The sequence below is a fragment of the Parambassis ranga genome, chromosome 13, assembly GCF_900634625.1.
Source record: "Parambassis ranga chromosome 13, fParRan2.1, whole genome shotgun sequence".
Taxonomy (NCBI): domain Eukaryota; kingdom Metazoa; phylum Chordata; class Actinopteri; family Ambassidae; genus Parambassis; species Parambassis ranga.
Genome location: NC_041033.1, coordinates 9136079 through 9156202, shown reverse-complemented (window position 1 = coordinate 9156202; position 20124 = coordinate 9136079). Strand labels below are relative to the sequence as shown.

The window sequence follows — 20124 nt, the reverse complement described above, 5'->3', positions numbered from 1 at the left end:
TCTGGTGCCTGCTGTAAGACATCCTCATTTATCTATGTGACCACCGCAACAACCAATTTAAGCTGCAAATTCCTTCATCTGCTAAAAGATGCATGCGTCTCTAAAAACAGTAAATGTTGTTTGCATGGCCTAGATCACAAGCACTTGGCACACTAATTACATTGTTTATTGGGGTTAGAGTTTACGTTAGAGTATTATTCATTCAAGAACTAGAACAACTACTGTGTGGGAGCCAAGGTAGCACTTATCAATAACAATGCTGGCTTTGTCCTGTTGTTTCTTCAGGTTGAAACAAAAACATTTACCTTTGCCAAAGCTTCAGCATTTTATCAATCGGTTTTATCTGAAGAATTATCGAGAATAGCCGAAAAGTCTTCTTGTGTTTATATTTGTATAAGATTAGATTTAAGCAATGACTGCAAGGATTATTGCTGCATTAAGGGAGTAGCAAGGTTAACTATGTATTTCATGGATTAAGCTTCAACACATGGATGTCAGAAAGAGATGCCTAATCTCTTCCTTTGGCCACTTAAGGGCCACAGTGGTCAGAGAGTAACCGATCATTCACTTTAAGCTGTCATCAAAACAATAGCTGACTCAGCCACGGGCTCTGGGTCAGGGTGCAGCACATTCTTTCTGTTTAATCTTCTTAAAGCAGCGCACACAAATGACTCCTCATTAGGGGCACCTACTACTACACCTAATCCAAACCACGCTTACCATTAGAGCAGACATAGCCTGAAGATGATTTATTAAGTTAAATTTGCCAATCATCTCATTCATTGATCTCATTCTTTTGATGTCTGAATTAATTTGTTTTGTGACCACATGCAGTAAAGCACTTAGTAATCAGTTTTATGATAGAACAATGGAAAGCTGTTATTATTACTGACATTACGCTTAGCATGCTGAGTCACTGAGCTTCATTCACTCACTCAGCTTTCACAGATGAGGCTGACAAATGGCACAGAACCAAAAACAGATAATAGCATGCAGATAATGGACTTGAGCTCTTGGTCCAAGAGGTGATGTGTTCCTGTTGCAGATAGTAGGCCCTATGTAAGCTATAGGACACGATAACACTTCACAGTCATCACCTAACATGTGTACACAGCCGCCATGTTTCTTTTCCAGAGACATTTGACCACAAAGCATGTCCCTGAAGGGACTGTAGGTGAAGATGGCTGAAACATGTAGAGTTAGGCATTTTAACATTAGAGGCCTATGAGGACCGACTTGCTACCTCAAGTGGCCATTCAATGAACTGCAGTTGTTGGCTGTATTTCATGCCACTTGTGCTAAAACAGTGCAATTATTATTTCAATTATAACAAACCACTGAGTGGTTCTTTCATCTAAACAACCTTGAGGCAGGCAAAATATGATGGGAAGACACATCCTTTCTCTATTAGCCAACATTCAGACTGCAGGGAGAGACAAATGGGGAAAATGAATGAGGCGAAGAAGTGAGAGAACTCTAATCCTTTCCCAGTGAGAAGCAGCGAGTGCTGTAACCTGAGCTTCAGTCAAGCAAGAAGAGACAGTAAGTCACCTCACACAGAGTCCATCTGGTGCAATTTCACAAGTAATAAAAGCCACAGTGAACCTCAGTGATGTAGTATATTGTTTAAGCAGGACAACATTACCTGCAGCCTGATTCACTCTTTAGTAGAGGCAGCTTTCCCTACTAATGAAGGTGATGCATCAAGCATGCATTGTTAATTTCTGTCAATAGTACTTCACAAAAAGAAGAAGCAGTCACTGTGGCATTATATTAGCATTGTAATCACTGCATGGGATATGTGGGAAGTTGGAATTAAGAAAGTTACAAAATGCAAATTTAAATGAGTAAATAATGCACCTCTTTTTTAGCAGACTGCCTTTTGAAACAGACCACATAAATAAAATGTGCCTCATGACAGAATAGCATAACAAAATATGATTATATTAAAAAATACTGCAGGTTTCTTGTGTCTTTCACTTGTTGTGCTATATATGTTCTATTTATGCGATTGTAGTTCGACTGTTGTCAGAGCAGAGTGGTGCTGAATGGACAGCTCCTCACAAAGAATCAGTGAGTTGTTTCTTCTCACTGACGCCACCTGCTGCACAAACTCAAGCTGTTGCAATGTTTGTCAAACAGTTCATATATATTTTCTAAATTTAATGCAGTCGTCCTGGCATTGGGTAGAATGATTTACTCTAATTACATTAAGTTCCCTAATTTGCTATATGAACTGTTTCCTGTATTTATACTAGTTTTAAGGTTTTAAAGCTTGCCTGGAGAACAACTAAAAAACACAATAAGTTTGAGCTCATATCACAGAGTAAATCACACCATGTCACCTGATTTCTTAGCCTCTTTTTTAGCATTCCTTGAACCCTAATCTGGCCCAGAGATTTTTAATTTATTTCTAAGAATAGCATTGGTAGATAATCTGGATTAATCTACGCCGCTTTGTGTGATTGGATGGCGTGGTAAATTTCCCTCCCACTCTGCCTATTGGGCGGTTCTTACTGTGACACACAGCAATGGGTTACATTTGTATTGTTTTCATTCAACATGGGTAACATCCACTGGCCATAGATTTATCTTTACCATCAGATCACAGAGGGGAATGGGTGATCATGTGACTGGCTGGCAGTTTATTGACGAACTAACAATGTTGGATAATCTGAGCTCCCAAGGTCACAGTGAGGGAGAGAGCCGGCAAACATGTACGCACACACGAGCACAGGCCAAAAAACACAGGGATGTTCTTTACAGCGAACTATAGAGAAAATTAGTTAAGAGGAACAAATGACAACAAAATAATTAGACTAAATAGATAAAACCTGTACAAAATGAGTTAGAGAAGTATAATGGCTTAGACTGTACTAAACTGTCACAGAAGAAGGAAGGTAAAAGTAAAGCTGTTTGTCATTATTGCATGAGAGCATGTAGATTTTAAAATGAGAGAATGTGGTGGGTAAGAACTACAATTACAGGGTGTGTAATTTTAATGTTTCTAAAAGGGAGGGAGGTGTGCGTACAGACAGTGTAGTAATAGAGGCTGACATGAACGACTAAAAAGGGGCAACAGATAAGCCACGAGCACAGGCAGCATCTGACAGTCAGAATGAGGCTAAACAGATGCAAACATGGACTACAACACACAGACGCAAGCTCAGTTGGAAACCTGAACAAATTTAATATTATGCCAAAAACACACAAGCAGCATGTATCACGCTGGGGACAGAAGAGGCACTACACAGAGAGCCAAAGTCATTAGTCATAAGAGCAGAGCTGGAGAGGAGAGTGACTGATGAGAGATACTGTAAAATGCATAACATGTTTGACAGCAAAAAAAAAAAAAGAAACACCGCAAAGGACATATATCATTTTCAATATTAGGTTGACCCAAAAAGGGATAAAGTGAAATACAGATGGCCTCCTGTGTGCCTGTCACGTGCACCATGAATAAAAGAACAAAGTACAGCACGTGCTGACATTAAAGCATTCATTTAAAAAAGCCTTCCACTTCCCGTTTCTGCTGCAGCAAGCAGGATGAAAATAGACCAATGTTTCATAATTACTAAACAAAGGAGAGAAGGTGGAGAAGACAGGAGGACAATGTTTGGGATTAGCTCTGTTAACTCAAACAACACTGTGCAGGCCTGAGGGACAACAGACAACACACTATGCAGTACAAAGTACGACAGTAGTTTGTTGATGGTTATTATGATCCAAAGCCTAATTTTATTCCTTAGTGCTCACCAAAGAGAGGTGAAATTACCTTTTCTTAATGGAAGGTTAAATATTCACACTTTTCTTGATGATTACTGCAAAAACATTTTCACCTTTCACCTACAATACTGAGGGTATATCTATCTGTATGCACCTAGCTAAAGCAAACATCCATTATCAAATTATATAAGCAGCAGCTAACTCTTACTCTACTCCACTAAGACACCATGAATTCACATCTTTTGTGTGTGTATGGAAAAATCAGTGAAACCAGTCAAATCGCAATGCCTAAGAAACAATTATTACTAGAATAATTAGGAGATGGATTGTAGTTAATATTTGTTTTATCAAACAAAAAAGCCTATCTCCAGCCGAATCTGGCACTGTGGCCATTATGCAGCACATCAGTGACTCATCACATCTATGACCCTGAGCTCCACAAATACACAGCTGCCCTGTTCAGGAAAATGATGTCACGACACAAGGAGATCAGGTTTCGCTGATCTCTCCTGATGGAGCCCACATCCAGGAGAATATGGTATACATTTTAGATGGTACTGTAACACTGCACTGCTGACACTCTAGTCTAGGTAGAGGAATGTCAAAGAGTTGCTTAGGAAGTCACTTAGCTTGGTAACCATGCAAACTGAGGTCCTAATGTGGCTGATGATTTTTTGTCATTTATTTACAATGCTAACGAGAAATTAAAAAAATATATTAATTAAAACAACACTGAAGTAAGAAACCTGTCTGTGACTGAAGTGAAGGTCCTTTTCTAATATCACATATTGATACCTTTTTTATTGTTTCAATTTACATAACTACTGGATGCCAGCTCAGTCGTCACACAATTATGAAATCGGTCCAAATGACCTCATCAGCAGTGAGCGTGTAATGCCGTGGTGTGGAAGCCAACATAGGCGGATGTGCTGTCACCGTGGGGGTTGTTCATAGTTGGTAAGAGTCGAACACAGACATCCATAGGCTAGCCCCATCTGTGCTCTCATCCTCTGTCCTCAGAGGAACCCACATTTAACCTTTATTCAAGCAGACATGTTAATTAGAATCACAGTGGTTGTATAAATGATGCTGTGGATAAATTATGTTTATTTTGTATTAATAGTGCACACTTATGTCTTTTAAAGCAAAAGCTTAAAGATTGAGTCGTGGAAGCAATGTTTTTATATTAAAAGACTCTGGCTATAGAGCAGTGATGAGAGAAGGGGTTGGGTGGGGGGATATTGACTAAACCCTCCCAGACAAACCTTCCATCTCGTCAGTCAGGGCTGATGCTGCACCACTGAAGCTGTGAGCAGTCCAGCCCAATGCTTCAGGGCCACATGCGAACCTTGTGGACTGTTTTCAGCCAGACATACAGTATGGATATTACCAGGGAAACACAATGCTAAGGCCCTTGAAAAACATCCACAAATACACTGCCTTTATTTTGTCTTGATTGGTTGCTATGCCATTCCCACCCACAAGGCCTTCAAGAGCAACACTTGAGTTATTTTAAGCTTCACAGATGATCTATGTCACTCATGATGACAAAGCAACAAAAAGACATCAGACCTTGCAACACATCAAAACTCTGCATTGATAACTGACAAAACTAAAGCTTTTAGCACTGTGGATAAAGACCCGAATCCCTGAAGTACATCAACAAGGTAGTGCACTACAGAGAAGAGTGCCCTCTATTGTGCCAAGACAACAAACCAATGTAGCTCCTGACGGGGTCTAAAATCCATGTTTCTCTTACTAGATTGGTACCCTCAAGACATGGCATATTGCAGGGGGACAAGTCACTAACTAAACGTTTTGCCATCCTCTACAGGAAGGTGAGCCTGTATAATGCCAGTTAGTTATTAAAAATTACCAACATGTTTTCAAAATTAAACACTGCAACGCTTTATTATTGTATGAAACGAAAAGCTCAAGAAATGATGCAACCATTGACTGTTGCAGTTATATCTCCATCTAATTTGTCCACAGAACCATGTAAAGATCTCAGCAACAGAGAAAAGGCTGTTTTGCATGTGTAGTTAGTTGCTAACTTCTCTAGTAAGTGCTGGTGAGACTTTTTTTTTTTTACCTATAAATGAGCTATAATGAAGCCAAAATAACCACAGTCGCACATAACCTAGTTGCGCTCTTGAGAAGGACAATGCTGACTGTGTTTCAGTAAATGATTTAACAGCAGTTTTGCTCCTAGATATCACCCGCAGTGAAATCTGAGGATAAGAAGTGGAGCTAGAGCTAGATGGACTTTTTGAGATGTAGCCCATGCTAGAACAGCTCCCTCTCTTGGTGGACCTTAGTATTTTAGAGGTGACCATCCACTTCCAGAACAAACTTACAAAATAAGTGTAGTATGGTTGAGTTTAGTGTATGCAGGATAACTTCCTAAAACAGAAAACACATCTTGTCTGTCGCTGCTGTGTGGAGTGTCTTTTGCTTGTGGAGTTATATCCTACCTTTGAGGTTTCCATATCAGTTTCTTCCACTTCTTTTGCTTGGCCTATCAGTGAAGGTAGAGAAGAGTCAATGAGAAGTCTTTGATTACTCATGATGTGATGTCCTGAGGAAAGCCAAACTAAAATGTGTCTCAGACTAAAGAAACTAATGCTAAAAGTCTACAAGCATTAAAAGAGTTGTTGCGCTTAGGTTTAAATGACCTTTTGACAGGTAAGAAAGCACAATTGAGCTATCTTAGTTTCTTTCACATTAAAAGCCCCCATGGTTTTGAATAGGGCCTGGAATATAAAATAAGAGCAAGAATGACATCTCTGACAAAATCATATATATATGTGCACTTGTTTTTGTGTGTGCATGGGCTTTCAGAGTGCAGTCCCCATTCCACTGCTGCCAGCAACTCAATACAGAGCGCCCACATGTGCCATGAATCACCGTGATCAGAAGCCCTCAACCACGCCTCCGTCTATTCAATCAATTCATTTTCACCGTGGCACCTGATAATACATTTGCCTCTCAAGTCAGAGCAATTTCTTCCCACTCCTTTACCCCTGACTGAGCATCCCAGCAGCGACTAAGAAGTTTCATTTGGCTGAGCAACACCGTCATCAGATGCCATGTCTGTCAGTGGGGTAAGTGAGTATAATATTTTCCCACAGAGACAAATGGATTAACTGAGGGATTACCTGCTGGGACTAAAAGTCATTCAGCTAACACCTCTGTATGTCAGAGTTTAATGGAATCAAAATAAATGCTTTACATCAAAATGCTTCAACATTCAATATAGGAATCTATACTAAGTATAACATCGACCCTGCGTCTTGCTTCCGAGACTAAAGACGCAGAGAGAAGAGGCTCTAAATAAGAATGATCCACGGTGCGTTTGGAACAGCTAGAGGGGAAATCAATCAGATCTGTGATGGAGACGGGCCGTTCAGAGAAGACAGATTACAGATTACACCACTTGATTTATAAAACTTGAAAAACAAACCTTCCAGTAAAGATGGATATGCAAGAAAGGCAAACCGGCTCAGAGATTCGAATTAACTGAGGTTTTTGGACTTAAGCCCCCCTCTCCCTCCCTGTAGAGCTATAGCACTAGATGGATCTAATATCTTTTGTAGTATTAACAACAACTCTACTATTGATGTTGAAATAACAGATAGCTGTCCACCTACAACACATTTAAGGTTTATCCCTTTATCCACAGGGTCCCTGAACGAGTGCTTATTTGCAGCAAAAATGAATAAAACATTGGAGTGCAGGGGTGGATATATACACATTTAATGTGAGGAGCAGGATTGATTTTCTGATGAACGTATGTGAGTTACAGTTTGAGTCACCAGAGACTCTGTGATTAGTCAGTGGTGAAGGCCTGCTGAATGCACACACATGGCCCACTCACACAGATAAAGTATGTTCTGGAAGGTGACCTGGATGTATGGTATATAATATGATGGCTCCAGCCTACACCACCTCTTACCCACATACAGTAATGTGGCTCAGTTTGCTACTTCTCTTTGAAATGTGCCATGTATTGAATAAACACCTTCTCCCTAAAATAAATTCTTCATTAATCAGTATATAAGGTTGTGTTTGGTCAAATACTGAGTGACTTGTATCAATTTCAGCTCAGTGCTGCCTCTATGATAACAGACATACAAGGACAGGTCTATAGTTAGTTTATACCATTAGCTGGCATATGTGCATGGCATATCTCCTTGTGTAACTCTACAGAGAGGCAGATGTCCACCCAGCATGAAAACAAGACCTTTCACAAAGCGGTAAGTGGGTGTGCCAGTGACAGACAGACTGTCTTCAGACAGGAACACTTAATGAATCACCTTCAGTGTGCGACATCAACAGCTGGCACAAAATACAGCCCGTGGAATAACAATTACTACTCAGGTTCAGATTTAAAAGCTTATGTTTAATATCCTTTTAATGTGAGATGATTTTTAAAAATCAATCAATTTATATGAAGAGATGCAACAAGATGTATCTACATTTAAATTAATTGCAACTAATATTAGGAGGAAGATTATTTTAATTTTAATTTTAGCAAACTGCTTGTTGGGAATATAAATCATTTATTTTTTAGCCAATAACATTTTAGGGTCAAGTAATGAAAATAAACTAATTTCCTCATTACAAAAAGAAAAAAACTTAATTGTAATTTAAAGTTAGTGGTTGAATGGGGAATGTCATATCAGAAAAATGAGCATTTTTTTTCTTTTATGTCAAACAAATTCCAGTAATTCAAGTTACCTTACCATCCTTTTTAACCTTAATTTTTGTAAACAAAACAACTTGTGAGTCTGTACTATTTTAACATCACTGTGAAAGATGATGCAAGACACACAATTATACATTAATTTATTTATGATGATTGATTAAATTGTGTTTTTTTTCTGTAGCATGAAGCAGAGACAATGCCACACTGTGCATAGGACTGCACACCAGCAAGTACTTTGGTAGCATGGCAATCAATCAATATTTCTGCATGACGTGACATATTGACCCACTTCCTTTTGAAGCTTTTTTTGTAACCCTTTAATTAAGGAATTAAATATAACCAATAATAGTAATAGATTTTTAATGGTTAAATTAATGAAGCAAATGCATTTAGTTACTTCCAATAGTCTTACATGAATGAATGACTGCAGCAGGATAGATTTATAGAATGAAATGAAAGATACCTGACACACACACCCACGCTTTAGCCAACAACTGCTACTTTCCATCAGAGCAAATGTAATTTCATCATTTCATTCATCGCTGCTATTGATCCTTAATGACTATCATTTATGGTTCATGTATGAGGCAAGAGATTGTTAAACACAATAAGGCCCGCCAGGACTATGTTATAAAGACAGGTAACATGAAGCAGTCCTAGGACTGCCCTGCATCCCCGTCAACAGACACAGTAAATCTAACTAAATTGCCCTTAATGGACCTGGGGAGCAGAGATCACAGCAGAGATTTAGAAGCCAGCTGGAAAATCCCTTCTGCACAAATGTGTACGTGCATGTGTGTGAGAGATGGACTGTTCTGACACACTGTGATTTATTTTGCCACAGCCCTGCATTCACCAGGTTAAGATAAATGAATGAGTTTATTAATTGCTTTGACACATGTCCCCTATCCATTAAAGGAACTGATGAAAACAATAACTGACTAACAGTTATTTTTATCACATCGGGCCACACCCTCACAAGTAGAACAAAATATGAAAAGCATAATGCAGTAGTGGTGACAACACTCCATAATAAAGTTTACAGTGACCTTAAATTGTGGTCGCTTTGTATTTATATTCTGGAACAACTTGAGGAAACAAACTAATGCAACTGACATTTAGAAAATCTGCTGTGAACAGAGGCAGATGCATGTTTTAAGAAAGGTCAGATTGAAAAGGGTATAGCTGGGAGACAATACCAGAGCCATGTAGGTTATGTGATCTGGCTACATAATAACTTAAACAGTAGACAATGATAGGATGATTATCATAAAGCCAAAGAACCAGTTTGATCACTGCATAATAATATAATGCACTACACAGTAGAAAAGTATTTTCATAAAACACAAAACACAAAGTGTCACCGTTTTGTCGTATACTATGACTTACATAAAAAAGTATACTAGGATATTGATAACATACATTGAGTTTTACAATCTGTTGCACATGCCAGATAATTTGCAGAATGGGTCATTTGGAACATGCTGCATCTAAAGACCATTGACAGAAATCAGACCTGACCTTATGTTTGTGCATGGTGAACAGGCAGACACCATCCTGGCCTCTCTCCTGGCTCTCATGGCCTCTCTTCAATCCCTGTGTTCACTGTTGTCAAATTGTCACTTGTCCAGCATATTTAGTCCAGCATCATCACCGAGCCTCACAATCCCCCCACGTCCTTGTCTCTAACACAGCGCATCCAATATCGGATGAGAGATAATGCCTCAGTTCCAGACAGAGGTTAGACAGGCAACACTTGTTAAGCCAGAAAGCTGCAGGATGTCCAGGCTGACTAGATGCTGCTATCCTGACAGAAACTGAGCCATCCGTGTCTTCCTTGCCTACAAATCCACCTATAGTCAAAACATAATCTCACCTCATGCACATAAAAACCACAATGAGTTTCCGTAAGAAGTGGTCCACAGACTCGCTTCCTACTGATCACCTCACATCTGCTTTGCTGAGCCATGGATGAGCAGTTGTACGAGGGAGGATGGGTCAGTGGATGTGAGAGCTCTGATTGGCTGGCTGGCTATGGTGTGTGTGTGGGAAGGTCCCTTTGGTAGGCTCCCTGCGAACGGCGATGCTCGACAAGGGTGGTCCTTCACCTCCTTTCCTCCACTCCCTGCTTCATCAGCCTCACTCCCCCTGCTCTGCTACCCCCTCACTTTCTCCGTCTCCCTCCCCCTCCATCTTCTCGGCTCCTTTACAAGCTGCAGGCATGCATTCGCAGCCTCTGCATCACAGAATCTTTTCGAGGACCCACATCAGTGATGCAGTCACTCTGTGCACACAATTACACAAACAGTTAGCATGGAGTGGAGGTCATGATTCATTGCATCCTGCGGCTGTAACCTCTCCTCACCAAAATGAATGACCCACATTTACAAAAATAAAACATTAGGATTACTGTCTTCACCATCATCACACCCTGATATTATCTCATCTACTGCCTGAGCCAGATCTGGGTTCATTAGGTTAGACTGGCAAGAGCAATCAGACATCATTAGTAGAGAATAAAATTATGCCACAGAAATACATTTTAAGCACCATTTATCAAAGTTTGAAAACAATTTTCACGATATAAGAGTTAATCTGAGCATCACAGTGAAATACACTTGACAGCAATGACTGAATGTTTTGTGTTGTGAACTACTTTTACAGGAGTATCATTTACTTCATATGTTGGATCCTCGCTTTTCTGAGTCTCCTGTGCAAAGCAAAGAGCAATATCAGATTACGCTGACCTCCATCAGTGGAGGCTCAAACCACAGACAATGATCGATAATCCAGCAATTGAGAAGGCAAAAGAGCAATGCGGACATTGGAACAAAGGCAGGATGTACCATGCAGGACTTTTCAGGAGATCGGTTACTCTCACATTATTCAACTCTGCAGACACTTAGACACTTCTGAGCTTGTACAGAGGACTACACTCCAACTCACTCACTCCAACTTTTCTTTCAGACATACAAACAGCAGCTTCTAATTGCACATCCTGCCCACTTTATCCTGCTTTCCTCGTGCATTGTTTACAGTTGCCTTTTTAAGCATTCTTCTTATGTGATTCAATGCTACAAAAGCTACAAATGAAGAGGCTGAATGTTTAATAGATTTCAGATTCTAATCTTTAATTCAAATATTGTCATTTGCAAATCTCAAAGGCTGCACCAAGGAGCAATCTCTGTGATTGTTGTAAAAAAAGGCCACTAGGTGGGCTAGTGAGTCAGTTTAGCAGCTGGTCTGCCTTCAGTTCAACAAGAGCATCTTCCGGTGCACATTTACCATGAACGTGAGCAAAAGAAACAATACTCAATAACTAACAGGGACAGTGAAATTGTTGACTTTTTGCCAAATAGGACACTCAAATTTAAAAAAAAAATACTTTTAGGTTTTTTGTCAATCTTCCTTCTGTTGTAGTGTCTCAGCAACATGCATAGGAACTTCAAACACAAGAAGAAACAGCTAGGCTTAAAAAACCTTGTACTGAACACTGGAGTGCGGAGACTCCTAGTGGTTTAAACCTTGCCTGGCAGTCACCCACAACGGAACACTCAAAACATACCAGTTCGGGCACATGCTGGAGCGCACACACACAAATTCACCAACATAACACTGCCCACTCAGTTTAGAAAATGTATCAGATAAACACCACACATGTTCTGTAAACCCCCTACACAAAAACACACATGTCAAAGAGCATGGCCTCACAGCAAGATGTTTTACACTGAAACTGAAAAACATGCATGTTATCCTTCAGTCACTTTATTCTTCTCTTATTGAGCCAACATTACTTTTCACAAAAGAGGATCTGTAAAAAAAATACCAACCAGAAGGGTTCATGTGCAACCACAGTTTAAATGCAGAGTATGCACCATAAAGCATCAGAAAGATGTCGCTTAAAAAAATTAAAACTTCAATACTGAATGTAAAACCCATGCAGGTTAAGTTCTCTTTAGCCAGGTAAATCATGAAGGATCAGCTTTTCATTAAACTCCTTGACATTTTTCATGCAGTGCCTCATAGACTTCAACGCTCATCGCACTCACCTTTCCAGTTTATGCACCTCTTTGCTTCTGGACTGGCACCGTGTCTTTTGTGACAGCACAGCTTTCACACCCTGGAGAATAAAATGCCTGTGCCCACAGTGGGTGTCCACAGTGCTGACCGGCCACCGGCTGGCTGGCTAAAAGACTAAAAGCTCCACAATGGTGTTCAGCTCACAAAGCCCTGTTTGTGTCTGATGTTGTTTGTCCAATAAAAGCAAACAATGGCATTCCATGGCTTGCAACTGTATTCACTGCTGGCTTCTCCAAATGTAAAGCGTATTCAGACACCTTGGTTGCCGGACAAAGCCGTGAATCTGTGTCACATGCAGGGTGGGTGGACCGGGGCAAATGGGGTGACAGCTAGGCCAGTCCCATTCTACCCTTAAGTGTACAGTATATACATAAGGCCACTAGCATGCCCACACTTCTCTGGGGCAAAGAAGAAAATGCAGACAGCAGACTTACCTGATTTTGTCTGCTGCACTGTCAGACCTGGAAGAGAGGAAACAATTTAGTCATGGGGTACTGCCTCTACACTGCACTTTTATATGAACAATTAAGGAAAGCTAGATGAATCATACTTTCCATTTTGTAGTTTAAAGCACAACAAATATATTGATAGTTTCTTAAAAATGCTGGGCCGTACTAATGTGAATGTAAATACTGTAAATAAAAACATACCTTGTTTTAAATATGCAATTTTTATTGTTATTTTCTCCTTTTTTATTTTCATTAATTTTCTTATTTTGCATCTAATGTGGTAACATACTTAAAAAAAAAGCTGGGACAAAGAGGGCTGAAAAAGCAGTATTGTACTGTTAAAAAACTAATTAGGTCAATAACATGACTGAGTATAAAAAGAGGATCCCAGAGAGAAAGCCTTTGGAAGTAAAGATAGGGAAAGGTGCACCATTTTGTCAAAGACGAGAACAGGTAAATCCTTCTACAATGTAAAAATATGTAACGTAAAAAAACACAAAAATCAAATCCTCCATCCCGATCTTTAAAATCAGTTACTTCTGGTACGAATCTGGTCCCTTTTCAGATAAATATCTGAATCATGGTTATAAGATATGAATGAGAATAGATTTTTTTTATCATACGTATGTGTTGAGTGTTGTGTTGTATAATAATATGACGTTTTCTGTTGTTGTTGATGCAGATGACACAAAGCTTTGATGTGCTCATGTGTGCCGTTTCAGAGGACAGAAAGGTTCACATTTAAGTCTCATGAAAGACATTATAAATTTGAACCATCAAGCCAGATGAAGACGATCCATGGAAAGAGTCTGAATTGAACGGTGTGACTTGTAATATGAATGTATAGCCTTAGCTTCCCAATACATGCTAAGAAGTGTCAAAAAGAAACCCTGTTTGAACCCTGAATACACTTTCACTGTTATATAAGAACAATTCTGTACAATGAAATGAGCCAAAGTTGGCAATGTCAAATCCTGATTCACAGCTCACAATCAAGTGCTGCGTCATCTTCACTGATGAGTCATATTACATTCACATAGCAAAGACTCTCTGTGATATTACATAATGATCTGCAGTTGTACTGAGTGAGTTACACTTAGCATCCGATGCAAAAACATGAAAAAATAAACCAACTACTTTTAATGTTTTCATCCACATTTCATCAGGCTCTCTCTCCAAACATCAACATGGTTGATATTAGCTGCCAGCCTGCTGTCACTTCACCAGCAAATGCAGCTGCACGAGCACACCGAGCAAACTGCAGCACACTCGACAAACAGATGCAGCGAGAGCAAAAACAAGACTGACGGACATGGAGACTGCAACACAGGTGGAGTTTTGGCAGAGGCAGCAGTGCAGCTTCCAGGCAGAAATGCAGCTGTTTTTACCTGCAGAGGAGACATGACATTCCGTGCCCTCTAAAGCCGGCTACAGAACGCTGCTCTCCCTGCAGCTGCTGCAGACGCCTCTCACTAGCTATCACCAGCACAGCAAAGAGAAGAGCAGCAAAAAATCCCATAGGTTTGACAGGTGCTGTTCCTAATTCGAGTAAGTGGAGACACTGAACGAGACGAGTGTGCGGGAGGGAGAGCCAGAGAGAGAAACATGGAGAGTGTGCCGAGAAAGAGCGGAGGTGTAGTGAGCAGCACTGGTGGACAGACACAGCTAAGTGGGTGGTTATTATGAGGTTAGACGAGGGGGTTTCTCCTATATTAAACATTCCTTTGGCTAAATTTTACTTGTGTCTGAGAATAAAATCAGCGGCAGCGGCTGCCCTGTGCAGCTGGTTTCTCGTATGGGAGGAATTACTAGATGTGATTCTATTTTTAGGTGCACTCATTTTTGCAGATGTAAGAATGCTAAAGAAAGCTTTGCATTATAAAAAAGTTTGAAATTATCTAGACCAGAAACCTTTACTTTACTGTTTGCTCTTATATGATGCAATTTTTGATGTCCCCTAAGACTAACAGGTGTAAATTGGCACAAGGGTTTAGTGTCCTTGGTACAGCCACGGTTGCCAGGAATGAAGCAGGAAGACGGACTCTAGCCACACTGCACTACTTTTAACACTGCCTAATTTTACTTTTTTGATTTTTTGATCCTTCCTTCCTTCCTTGCAATTTCTTCTCTCTCTGTAGCTTTGCCTCACAGTAAAAAGGTGCATATCCATGATACACACACAGACACAGCCTTAAAAAGACACCAACACACACCTACACACCAGGTTGAGTTACTGATTTAATGTCCAGGCCTGTCAGTTGAGCTGCTGTGACAACTGCAGCATCTCCCAAGGTGATAAAGAGCTAATGATACTTCCCTTCTCTACTCAAACTGAGCTCTGGAGAGGCAGAGACACTAATCACTGCAGGGGTAGCTACATATGGACACTTTTAGATGACAACTAACTATGGAAAAAAATAGGAAAAGTTGTTATATTAACAAAATTGGAAAAGGATCCCTGTCTGCATGTTCGCGGTCATCATTAATGTCACATCAAAATTAGTCACTTCCAGGATTAATTTTACTATGAAACCGATATAACATTCATTAAAAGTCACAACCCAGCACACAGACACAAATAACGCAGTGCAACAATCCCTTTGGCTGACCATGCCTTCCAGTGGGAACAGAAACTGCCCTCTAGTGGAGAATCAATTTATTAACTGCATATATGTGTGTGGTAAATTTACATACTACTGTAATTCCCTTAAGATGGGTCTATACATGCTTACATAAGCACACAAAATTAGTTATTTACAGAGAGACTAGTGTAAATATTTTTCTCAATTTACCATTCAAATGTGGTTTATTATCACAAGTTCTCCAACATAAGTGTAACTAGAGGTCCTGACAGGGAAACACATGCTGTAACATGTTACTCACCTCTCCTCCCGGATTAAAGGAGTCAAGAAGCGATTGTTGTCATCCTCATGGCTGCTCTGCTGGCTGCTCTGCTGGCTGCTTTGCTGGCTGCTGTGTGGCAGAGAGGGTTGAAAATCAGTACAGAATGGTTCTTTCAGACTGTATGTAAATGAGACACTGGAAATAAGTTTCTTTTTATTTATCAGTGGCTGTGGTGCTTGAAATAGTTTCCCCTGATAAATAATGAAACACTATAAATGGCAATATAAATAGACACTATTGACACCAAACTTTCCACGCAATTCTTCACAATAAACTGTACAATGCTTCATTTTCTATGGCTTTGCTGAGCAAAAATGTCAAGACTTCCTGTCTTTATGATCGCTGCTGGGCCTGACATCAGCCGTCAAAGATCCTGAAAATTAGGTGTCAAATATGTCAGCTCTCAGATAATATATATATATATATATATATATATATATATATATATATATATATATATATATATATATATATATATATATAGCAACTGCCAACATGTACATTTCAAAGCATTAAATGCAGTCTTGTACATGTAGATAGCCTAAAATAACACTAGAGGGGGCTATATGACACAGGCAAAAGACTTCTGACAGTAAGAGGAGGTTGCTGATGTGTAAATATAAACATGAATGCATAAAAAAGCATTTTAGCACCCAGTGATCTTTGAAGAGATGTCTGACTGTCACAGCTCATCCATTTCAAATTTAGATTTCTGTTGTTACTGGAGAAATGATTGTCAGTGGAACCTACTTTCTGCACACAAAGAGGTGTGTGAATGATACCACAGAGGCTTCCTGGCTATCACTTTTTATTTTGCATTGGATCATTTCCCTATTTTAAGATTCTGCTGGCATCCCAGTTCACACTTTGACATTTAAGAATAAAGCTGGTCTATTGGGAAAGGTCTTCATCAATTCACACTCCCAACTCTGCAGGATGTCCACATCCTTTTCATACAGCTGCTTTAGGCTATGCAATGCTGGAGGGGATGTTGGAATGTATGAAAAATGCACATTTGGGGAGTTTCGTTTAAAAGACTGCAGAGGCACTTTGAAAATAGTTTTCAGCGTTAATTAGTTATTTTTGTAGTCTGCACACTGTGTTCTAGTGTTCTATGCAGCTAAAATACAATCCTTTCTGTCTGAAAAGTAGCTTTGTATGAAGATGCTTTATGTTCTCTATGAAGAAAAAAGTGGTCAATGTTTTACCAGCACCTTGCATCAGCTGACAGTGTTTGAAAGGATGATTTTTTATTTCTGTGCATCATTCCTCCTCTGCTTTAGTTGCAGTGTGTCTGCAAGCTGCACTCCACTGTAACACTGCTTGTTTATTCTGCTTTATGTGAGTTGTTTATTACTTTATTGCTGGCCCTTTAACAAACTTTCATTTGAAATTAAAAAATAGAAAGTTGATATTGCATGAGTTTCCACTGAATTATTCATTACTCATACACAATTGATTGGAGACATAACTTAATACAGTCTGTTTTAAGTAGCTGTGAACATTAACTACTATTGACAGTAAAGCAAAAAAAATAAATAAATACCATAAATCAATTAAACCACAAATTATATTTTCCCCCTAACATAGCACAACAATGTCAGGGAAAGCACAGTGTATGCACTCATGGAGCCTGAACCTACGTATCTTTGATCTAGTATGATCCAAAATCTGAATCATATTAGCATATTTGAAAGCATCTCATTACCGTAGCCGTAAGATCTTTGAGTATTTGACATCACTGTCTTTGGGGCAAATGTACGTATTTAAGGATGAAACACAATCACACATACATTAAAAATTAACTCAAGCAGAACAAATAATGTGATGGATGGTGTGTTTTCAAGCAGTCGGATCCATCACTATACTGTGTAAATTGTTAGTACTACAGAGACTCTGTATAGAGACTTAATTCATCGAGTCCACTATAAAAATTAATTGCTGAGACCATTTGAGGAAATGTATCGTTCAAATTCTGCTTTTCTTGTGTGGCTTAGTGAGAGGTTCTGTGTCTGAAATATTTAACTGCTTGGATGAAGTGGAAGCAGTCAGGCCAGACCCAGAAAATACTAAATTACCTTCTCAAAATAGCTCTGCTTTTATCACGCTGCAAAAAACAGCAAATTCCACAGTGTCAGCAAACATCCACTGCTCTGATACACACACATACATACATAGGTGCACATGTACACACTGCACCTCTGTACAGTGCACCTCAGAGCACAAGATAGGAACAGGACTGCAATAACAATATCACAGTGATAAATGTGACAAATTAAGGGAGTGATAACACATTTCTAAGGCTCCACTTTGAAGTAAAAGAGGTTTGATAAAAATGAAAAGCACTGCAACAGGACTTCATCCTTGATCATGAAAGCATTTAAAGATATAAAGGATTTCAAACAATCAGACAAGAAAATTGAATTGCATTCCATGTCAGTGAATGAAAGCTGTGTCAGTAAAAATCATGCCAGAAAATATTTTAAATCTACATCCATTCATAATACAATCATACAATCATATCTAAAAAGGAAAAATAACAGTACTGAGGCACCAATATTCTAATATATATGTGTACTTTAATACTTACGGTATTTTTTATTTTAAGTCAGGTACACATCCTTCACACAGCAGGCACACAGACCCCAACATGAGACCTCGAGGATCGCAGTTATAGGTATAAAAGTCCCTCCCTGTTTATATATTAACTGGACAAGTACAGCCAGAAAACCTGAGGAAGCATTTGTGAGTGCACCACGTTAACTTCAATCATCTACTACGTGCATTTTTCCTGCCTCAAAACAAAGAAGTGGCTTTTATTTTTAATGCAAACTACAACAACAGGAAACAGTTCCATTACTTGCTCCTGTGAACATTATTCAATAAACTTTAATTTGCCACATTGACACTTTTCACAAGGAAAAAAAGGTCAAAACCGGAGGATCAAGGTGCTGGACACTTAGCGCTTAAGACTCAGTTAAAGTTCTTTATTCACTATTAACGTTATAATATAAACTTAAGAGTTAAATTTTAACAGAGCGCACACAGTTAAATCTCAGCAAGCAGAGGTGGGCAAATTCCACAGGATTGGTTGTATTTATCTTTTTCCTTTATTATGGTGGGATATACTGTCACACTGAATCAGACTTTAACATATTGAAAGCAACCCAAATCTGTTTTTTGACACATCGAAACCAGATCTATTTTGAAGGAGATTTTAACGTCTGGACAGTTCAAAAACTAAATTCAATGGTGGCTTGAACTGCGAGTCCATAAGATATCCATAGACACAGTAGGTTTGGAAGCTCTGACTGTTTGAATCAGATTCTTCTGTTTTTACTTGTGACACATAAAATCAAGACTGGTAGAAGTCCTGATTGGAATCCATGCTTACTCCTTGGTGGCAGTCCAAAAGGAGTCACACTCATTGTCTAGTGACCATAAAAACCTCTACCAAATTCCTGGTAATTTTTATCCTATAATTGCAAATGTGCTCAGAGAACCTTATGCAATCTTGTGCTCTGAGACGTCACATGTACAGTGGTTCAATCATTCAACACTCTTGAAATAAAAAATAAACGTACACAGAAGGAACAGAAGGCAACAGACATGGACAGCATGCTGACATTAAATAAAAACATTCCCTCCGTGAGGGAACAGTGGGAAGCTGAACATCCTGTTCTGCTTCAGCAGTAATTAAGTGAAGATAAACATTAAGATCTGGATTATTTATGTCCTTCCCACATCGTTTAAGGGTAGTGGATTTTTTTTTATATTACACATGCCGTTTCTAACATGGTGCAGTCCGAGGAGGAGCCATGTCATCTTAATCTCATATTGTGGTATTAAGCTGAGAACGTTACACCTTCAGGGTGAGATGAAGCTTTATTCAAGGTGTGCTAGTTAATAACAGCATTTCACACTCCAGGATGTTGTTGCAGTTGTGCATTCAAGCCTCTGGAGAGATGGTGTTCGCAATCCAGAGGAAGATAACACAAAGATGGAGTGAAGCATGAACCTGTTCCTGTCTGCTATCTGTTCAAATACATAACTGGCCTAAGAGTACAGCAAAGACAGAAGAAGGGATGGGGCATCCGTCCTCTCACCGTGTCTGACAAATTAATATTGATTGTTGAAAAATGACATTTCTCATGAACTACAGGACAGCGAAGAAAGAAAAACACCCCAACAAAGACTAGAACCACGGTCTGCTCCAGCTCCAAAGTATGACCAAAGCTAGTGACTGCTGCAAACAAA

General features: G+C 39.4%; 1 protein-coding gene across 5 annotated transcripts in view; it reads right to left on the bottom strand.

The window, feature by feature from the left end:
- The window catches only part of gramd1bb (GRAM domain containing 1Bb), a 63622-nt gene that overhangs the window by 33844 nt on the left and 9654 nt on the right, over positions 1-20124 (bottom strand). For 3 of the 5 annotated variants that reach the window (XM_028419262.1, XM_028419265.1, XM_028419264.1), the window contains exons 1-3: positions 15847-15881; positions 12949-12975; positions 6201-6244 (exon numbers count right to left, since the gene is read on the bottom strand). The gene's annotated coding sequence lies outside the window, so the exon portion shown is untranslated. Of the gene's footprint in view, positions 1-6200; positions 6245-12948; positions 12976-15846; positions 15937-20124 lie in introns of those variants that run through there. The other 2 variants (XM_028419266.1, XM_028419267.1) reach the window with 1 other exon arrangement.